Below are 9,364 nucleotides of genomic sequence, written 5' to 3' on the forward strand. Positions count from 1 at the left end.
AGAAATAAAATTATCTCTATTTAAAGGTGGCATGGTCATATACATAGAAAATTCTCAACACTCCAAAACGATCTCGCCGAACACTGAACATGCAAAATGGTTGGAACCAATAAGCAAATTCAGTAAAGGTGCAGGGTACAAAATCATACAAAAATTAGCGGCATTTCTATACACCAACAATGAAATAGCCCAAAAGAAAATTAACAAAACAGTCTCATATGTATTAGCAACAAAATGAAATATCTAAGACTTGTACACGAAAATTACAAAACCTTGATGAAGGAAGTTTTAAAAGACACCAACAGAAAGATATCTCTTGTCATTGGATTAAAAGATTAATATTGTTAAAAATCTTCATATTACCCTAAGCTATCTACAGATTTAACGCAATCCCTATCAAAATCCCAAGAGCATCTTTTACAGAAATAGAAAAAACAATCCTTAAATTTATATGGAATCACAAAGGACCCCAAATAGCCAAAGTGACATGGTTTGGACATTTGTTCCCTCCAAATCTCATGCTGAAATGTAATCCCCAATGCTGGAGGTGGGGCCTGTGGGAGATGTTTGCATCATGACGACAGATCCCTCATGAAGGGCTTGGTGCCATCCTCATGCTAATTAGTGAGTTTGTGCTCTGTGTTTGCACAAAATCTGGTTGTTTAAAAGTGTGGCCAGTGGATATAGCATGTAGTGTTTTTCAAACACATTTAACCACAGGGCCCTTCTTATGCACTAGCACTTCACATTACACACTTCTGTAAACACTGCGCCTACCATCAATGAGCAATGCCCTGCCAGCTCTATGCCTGCACAGATCTATGATGTACTGCTGTCTAAATTTCAGCATGGCTTCTCATGGATAGTTGGTTTAGGGGCTAAGGGTCAGAGCTCAGCCTCCTGAATTACAGCATTCTGAATCTTTCTTGTCCCTCCTCCAGAAAGGGCATTTACCATGTCATTGCATTGGAATATATTCTCCTCTCAGGTCATCACTGAAGACATAGCAATTGCTTATGTGAAATGATGATGCAGATCAAGTAATCAACCATGATGATTGCTGCTGACAAGCTAAACATCCAAAGGACCTCAGCTGGCAAGGACCAGGAGCGCGCGCTTCCAAATGTTCTGCATTACACATCCCCTTGTTACAGCTTATTTTCATGTTTGGCCATGAGTGAATATGAATTCCAGAAAGTCTTGAATGAGTCCCAGGAAGAACAATAAAAATGATTATCAAGGAGAACAAACTAAGCTGTGCTTGGATCTGTCACTTCTTCGGTGTCCCAGCTGGGCTTCCTAGCAGTAGCCTAGTGGAGAAATAAAAGATGTCTGAATACACTCAAGTAACTGAAGATGAGAATAAGGAACTCATTGAAATATCATCAGAAGACAATGGGATGGTGCTGCTGTCCATGGTTACAGCCCAGTTTCCGGGGGCATGTGGGCTTCACTATAAGAATCCAGTGTCTCAATGTGTGAGAGGTAACTAGCTGGCAGAAGGAATTCTGCATGCCCCTGATGCTGACTGTGGAAATCTGGTCTATGTTGTCAACTATCCCAAAGCCGACAAAAGAAAAATGGATGAGATATCAGTGAAAGTGAAGAGCAGCCCAGAAAACATCTTATTTAATAGTGTTGGTAATTAGCGAATTTGTGCTCAATTTGTTTTTCCCCCTATGGGAAAAGAATCTGAAAGAATATTTTAGTACCTTTGGAGATGTGCAAGTCAAGATAGATATTAAAACTGGTCAAAGGGGTTTGGCTTAGTTCGTTTTACAAAGTATCAAATACACATGAAATTACTGTCACAGTGACGAATGACAGATGGATGATGGTATGATTGTAATTTTCCCGATTCTAAGCAAAGCCCAGATGAATCTGAGAAGCAGAAAAGTGTCTGTGGAGCCCCTTACAGAGGACATGACTCCAGATGAGCTATGGCACTTCTCTCAGTATGAAGAAGTGGTGGATGTCTTCATTCCCAAGCCATTAAGGGCCTTTGCCTTTGTTACATTTGCCCAATCTCTTTGTGGAGAGGACTTGATCATTAAAGGACTCAGCATACATATATCCAATGCCAAACCTAATCACACAATAGCAATAGATAGAAGAGGAAGATTTGAGAATCTGGGTGGATTTGGTAACAGCAGAGTGGTGGGGCTTGGAAAACAATTAGTACCTTGGAGAACAATCAAGGTACTAATTGGCGGTGGATGAACTTTGGTGTGCTCAGCATGAATCCAGCCATGATGGCTGCAGCCCAGGCAGCACCGCAGAGCAGTTAGGGTACGACGAACATGTGAGCCAGCAGAACCAGTCAGACCCATCGGGTAATAACCAAAGTCAAGGCAACAAGCAGAGGGAGCCAATCAGGTCTGAGGTTCTAGAAATTACTCTTACAGTGGTTCTAATGCTGGTACAGCAATTGGTTGGGAATCAGCATCAAATGCAGCATCAAGCAATGGTTTTAATGGAGGCTTTGGCTCAAGCATGGATTCTAAATTTTCTGGCTTGACAATGTAGACAGTGGGGTTATGGTTGGTTGGTACGGAATGGTGGGAATTCAAATTTTCCTCAACTCATGGTAAGTATATGGTAAGATACAAAAATTTTCAAAATTGATTTGTTCAGTGTGGAGTATATTCAGCAACATTTTTTGACATTTTTCTTTAGAAAAAGGAAGAAAGGAATTGTGTAAGTTTTGTTACATAAAGAGTTACACAAAGAGTTGAACATATTAAGAGTTGAATACATAAAGAGCTGAAATATTGAGTAGTTGAAAGTGAATGGCTGTTTGTTGGGAAATCAATATATTAATCAATATATTACAATTGATACCGGTAATATTTTATCCCTAGACTTATCAAATGAATTCTTTGCATATTCAAAATGGAAACCATTGATTAGAACTACATTCTTTTCTCCTTTTCCTAATTTGAACACCACTGATATAATTTTTTTTCCTTAAGAAAAATCTCCTTTGGGGCATCATGGTGTCACAGTACTTGATATTTTTGTTTTTGTTTTTAAACACTTGTTCCCCACATATACAAAAGTACAATATAAAAGCCTTTATTTAATCTCTGCGGTGCATCTCATTTCCAGTGTTTACCAAAGAAGCATTTCATTGAAAGTAGCACTATAATTATCCTGCCCTAGAAATACTTCTGTCTACATGCTTTCTTATTTAAAAGTTCATCATCACGCGTCACAGGCTATGCCTTTGACAGTGGATGTTCCCATTTTGATCCGCTACTCTTTATTTCATGGAGTCGTATTGTCATCAACACAGGGCTATAATATGGAACCAGAAGGCTGTCTGAGCTTTCTAAACTTTGTGTGGTACTGGTGGTGTTGCCGAGGCATGGAAGACTAGTATGAGCAAGAGGAGGAGAAAGTGCGTGCAGAGTGGATGGTGCATCATGAATATTTAACTTGGTGAGATCCGTCTCTCAATCCTGTGACCTTACTGAAAGAGTATACAGAGACCAATAATAGCAAATAATGTATAAATTTTGCATTCATAGGACATCCACATGTGTTGGAAGACTTTCAGTGAGTTTTGTTCTTAGGTAACCCACATTAGTTGAATGTGTTAAGTGAAACAATACTTGTATACCCCTACCCTTTTGTCAGCTGCTGCGAATGCTGTATGGTGTGTGTTCTCTTCTGTTATTGATATGTAAGTGTGGTAGTATGAACTGAAGCTGATAGGTTGAGAACATAAACCAAGCTTGTGGTATGCTTTGAAAGAGTACTTGGAAGCAGAGTTCACAGTGAGTTCAGGTGTCTCAAAGAAGGGTGGAAGTTCTAATGTCTGTTAGTTACCCATAAGAATGCTGTTTGCTACAGTTCTGTGTCCTGTGCTTGGATGCTTTTCATAAGAGTTGTCAATGTTGGCAACTCTTAAATAAAGCTGACTTCAAATTTTTAAAAAATGATTATCAGGATCAAAACAGGATATGTGATGAAAGGTTCAATGATTTATTTTTGGCCATTAGGTGACACAATACTGACTATCACTCACTATATAAGCCTCCTGTCTTATGTATTAGATTTTATGAAAATGATACTAATTAGCTTCTTGTATCTTCAGAGTACCACAAAAGTTAAAAAGGACTTAAAGGGGATTTAATTAATACATGAGAACATATTTATCATTAGGTTGATAAAAACTGTTTTATTAAATCAATTCATTTGGAGATTCTGATTTTGACATCTAAGAGAACCGATGCATAGATTTCCCTCAACAGCCAGGTCTTTACTTTCACTTGCTTGGGGCTAGACCAGGTAATTGCCCAAACTTCTTTCTCAGTTTCTGTTTATCTTCAATCCCAGCAAATCTCCCTCAAAATGTAATTCTATGGAGAAACCTATGCAGACTATCTCACCTGGCTCTAATGACCTGTTTTATCACCAACTCATATGCCACATGTGTTTCCAGCGGTATAGTTGATCATGAAATTGTATTTTGTTCATGTTTTATGTGATCTTCATGATGCTTGTCCTGTACTGGAGACCACAGAACAAAGGTTGTATGTTTTCACAGGTCTGATACATCAAGTGATAATAAATCAACAGTGTTTCTGAAAAAGTTATTAAATAATAAGAGTGTGACACCTCCAGCCCCCCACTCCCTTCTCTCTTGCTCCCACTCTAACCATGTAATATCCTGGCTCCCCCTTTGCCTTCTACCACGATTGTAGGATTGGATTCCTGAGGCCTCCACTAAGAGTAGTTGCTGCTATGCTTCCTCTACAGCCTGCAGAGCTGTGGGCCAATTAAACTTCTTTCATTATGAATTACCCAGTCTCAAGAATTCCTTAATAGCAACAAAAACAGACCAACACAGAAAGCAATCTTGAGGGGGAAAGAAAAAAGCTGGAGGTATCACACTTCCTTACATCAATTATAGCACAAAGCTATAGTAATCAAAATAGTATGGGACTGGCATAGAGCAGATATATATATGCTAATGAAATGGAAGAGATAACCCAGAAATAAACCTACACATTCATGGTCAAATGACTTCCAACAAGGGTTCCAAGAGCACACAACAGGGAAAATACCAGTCTCTTCCAAAATGTTGGGAAAACTGGATATCCACATGCCAAAGAGTGACACTGGACCCTTATCTTACACTATACACAAAGATCAAATATTTGGATTAAAGACTTAAGGGTAAAGCTTAAAACCATAAAACCCTTTTCTAAAAAAATTGGGGAAAACCGTCTTGACATAAGTCTTGGCAATAATTTTTTAAATGTGATACCTAAAGCACAGGCAACAAAAACAAAAACAGACAAGAAGGACAACATCAAACCAAAAAGCTTCTGCACAGCAAGGAAAACAACCCACAGAGTGAAAAGGCAACCTACAGAATGAGAAGAAATATTTACAAATGATATATCTGATAAGGGGTTGATGTCCAAAATATATAATGAACTCCTACAACTCAGTAGCAAACATACAAATAACCTGAATAAACAACAGCCAAAGGACGTAAGTAGACATTTCTCAAAAAAAGAAATTCAAGTAGCCAACAGGGACATGAAAAGGTGCCGAGTATCTCTAATCATCATGGAAATGCAAATCAAAACCACAATGAGGTATTGTATAACACCTATTAGGATATCTCTTTTCAAAAAAAAATAAATAAATAAAAGATAACAAGTGTTAGTAAGGATGTGGGGAGAAAGAACCCTTGTACACTATTGATAAGAATGTAAACTAGTACAGCCATTATGAAAAACAATGAATATCCATCAAAAAATTAGAAGTAGAATTACCATATGATCCAGCAATCGCACTTCTGGGTATATATCTAAAGGAAATGAAACCAGTATGTTAAAGAGCTATCTGCACTCCAATGTTCATTGCAGCATTACTCACAATAACCATAACATAGAAACAACCTAAATTTCTTTGACAAATTAGTGGATAAGGAAAATGTGGTTTACATACACAATGAAACATGATTCTACCTGAAAAAGAGAAATCCTACTGTTTGCCAACAACAGAGATGGAAATGAAGGACATTGTACCAAGCAAAATGAGTTAGATATAGAAAGAGAAATACTACCTGATCTCACTTACATGTGGAATCTAAAATAAACTCATAGAAGCTGAAAGTAGGGTGGTGGTTGCCAGGGACTCAGGGGAGGGCAAAATGGTGTTATATTGCCCAAAGGGCACAAAGTTTCAGTTATGCAAGATGAATAAGTTCTGGATATCTAATGTACATCATGGTGACAATAGTAATACTCTATTGCATCCTTGAAATTTGCTAAACTGATATATTTTAAAGTAAATCTTAACACACACACAAAACAAAAATAGTAACTGTAGAGATGACAGATAATTGGCCGGAAGGCGGTAATCATTTCACAATACATACATATATTAATACATCAAATTGTACCGCTTAAGTACATAAAATGTTATGTCAGTAATATTCCAATAAAGCTATTAAAAGAGAGATAAACGAGGAAAAAATAGACTTTCTTTGGTCAATAGTTTTTTCAAGAATTATATCTCAGTGAGTATAAACTGAGCTTCCTATGAAGTTGAAAGAAAGTTAAAAGTTGTTACTGTGTTTGCAAATCTGAGACTTGGCCAGAGGATGGAGAGTAACTGAAACATTAAACATGAAAGAATTGCTAAGAGGTTCAAAGAAAACAAGCAAATAAAACAGAAGAGAGGAAACAAGTATTAGCTCTAGGAAAAGCAAAAGGTTACATAGGAAAGTAAGTTTCTTCTTAGTACACTATGTGACTTGGCTGTAATATTTACATAGTTACAATAAAATATATGTTGAAGTTTTTCCTGCCCAAACAAAGATGTTTCTGAGAGTCAGGAATCTAGAAGCAGCATAAAGGCTCCAGGTCTCTCAAAAGGTTGTAGTTGAAGTGTCTGCTAAGGCTGTAGTCCCCTGAAAGGTTAACTGGGACTGGAGGATGCATTTTCAAGATGGTTCGCTCCCACAGCTTTTGGCAGAACACCTCACTTCCTCCCACTGTTGGCAGATGGCCTCAGTTCCTCACCATGAGGCTTTCCACAAGGCTGCCGGAGTGTCCTCATGACATGGTAGCTGGCTCCCCACTGAGAAAGCCCTTAGAGAAAGAGATGGAGAGACAGAGGGCAAAATGGAAGCTGCAGTGTCTTTTACAACCAAATCTCAGAAGTGACACCATCACTTCCATCTTTTTTTTCTATTTGCTAAAATTGTGTTCCTAAGTCTAGCCCACACTCAAGGCAGAGCGATTAGGTTCTACGTCTCGAACAGAGAGGTACCAAAAAAATTGTGGACTTTTAAAAATCAGTACAACTACTGAGGTAGAGAATCCAAAGGAATATGCATAGAATTTACCGTTATTCATTAGAAAGTTTAGTAAGGTTGCCAAAAGCAGAATATGTAAAAATAAATTGTATTTTTATGCAGCCGTAAGAGGTAGGAAATTGAATTTTTTAAACAAGATACATTAATAGGAAGATTTGAATTTTTAAAACTCAAATTAGTCTGTAAATTTTTATAATACTTGATATACTGATTCTAAATTTCATAGAAAAGGTTAAAAAAAAAAAACAAGGAAAATTTTTAAGAGAAACTTGCCTTTTTAAATAGAGATTTTAAAATTATAGAAATCTAGAAAGTGTATTTGATACAAAGATGGATAAATTGACTATTGCTCAAAACAGAGGACCCAAAAATGGACCCAAACATACACAGACACTTCGAATATTTGATAGAAAGGGCACTGCAGACCTATAGAAACAGACCTATAGTCTATTCGTTAATTCCTGTGATTCCTGTGATAATTAGTTGTCCATACTTTTTTTAAACAGATTAGATTTTCACCTCATAAGAAATGAATTCCAGCTGAGTTAAAGACAAATACAAAACTCAAAACTTTTAAAAATTAGAATAAAATATGTATGAGGATGTCTTTATGACCTTGTGGTAGGGAAGGATCTCCTTAAATAAGATATACAAAAGCACAATACAGATAACAGAAGATTGAAACATTTACTGCACTAATTTTTTAAATTCATCTCTCATGAAAATCAGCATAGAAAAAGAGATGACAATACACAATCTAGAAAAAGTTATTTTCCATATATAACGCCAACAAAGGATTAGTACCCAGAATATATGTAGTACTTTTACAGAAAGAGGAGCAATCCAATGGAAAATGGGCAAAAGGTATTACTAGACAATTCACAGAAGGAAAAAAAATAAATGTACACTAAATACATTAAAGTTTTCTCAGTCTCACTGAGAATAATCAGGGAAATTCAAAATAAAACCAAAATGAGTTATCTCCACACTCGTCAAATCGGAAAAAATGTAAACCTAATATTTCAAATGTTCAACAGGATTCAGAAAAAAACAAATTTGTATATACTGCTGATAGGAATATAAACTGGTAGAACTATCTTTGGAAAACAATTTGGCAACATGTAGTACAACAAGGCTACTTCCTGTGATCCTCTATGTTCACTTGGGCATTATGGAATCAGAGGGATGGGGGCATCTGGGAGGAGTTAAAGCTTTCTGTCAAAGAATGAGTAGAGGAAGTATGATGAGGTAGCGTGGGACAGACTGAGTTTCAGATAACTGTAGAACATTCAGCTGACGATACCAACAGGCAGATGAACATGTTTCTGGAACTGAGGGAAGATGTCTGTACCATGGATGAAGATTTGGGCTCTTTAGTGAGTAGGCTGAAGGAAATGTAAAATGGAAGCTCATAAGCCTAAATGCCTGAACATGCATTTGTTTCACATGTGCAGTATCTTTAAAGACAGGTGTTAAGCTACGTCACTGTTCAAGAAGTTTGGCTCCTGCTGATTTAAACACACTTGTTTCACCTGTTTGTGGTTAAACTGGGAATTCTGATGTGAGTAATATAAGAAATCATGTGTCTGTTTACACCACCAGGTGACCTCAAGTGCTTGGACTTGAACATTTAATTTTATAATACTCTTGGCCAGGCACAGTGGCTCACCCCTGTAATACCCGAAGTTTGGGAGGCCAAGGTGGGTGGATTACCTGAGGTCAGGAGTTCCAGATCAGCCTGGCCAACATGGTGAAATCCAGTCTCTACTAACAATACAAAAAAAGTAGCCAGGTGTCGTGGTGCGTGCTTATAGTCCCAGCTACTCAAGAGGCTGAGGCATAAGAATCACTTGAATCTGGGAGGTGGAGGTTGCAGTAGGCCAAGATCACACCACTGCACTCCAGCCTGAGTGACAGAGCAAGACTTTGTCTCCAAAAAAAAAAAAAAAAAAAGTATAATACTCCCATGACCTGAGAGAATAGACTACTGTATAATGTATGTTAATTATTCTCCTGTGCTTA

General features: G+C 37.4%; 1 pseudogene; it reads left to right on the forward strand.

Moving 5' to 3' along the window:
* The first annotated feature begins 560 nt into the window (after positions 1 to 560).
* Positions 561 to 2,762, forward strand: LOC116562658 (annotated as a pseudogene).
* Positions 2,763 to 9,364: the final 6,602 nt, after the last annotated feature.

This window comes from Sapajus apella, unplaced genomic scaffold, assembly GCF_009761245.1.
Source record: "Sapajus apella isolate SASKATOON/1434 unplaced genomic scaffold, GSC_monkey_1.0 scaffold33, whole genome shotgun sequence".
Lineage (NCBI taxonomy): Eukaryota > Metazoa > Chordata > Mammalia > Primates > Cebidae > Sapajus > Sapajus apella.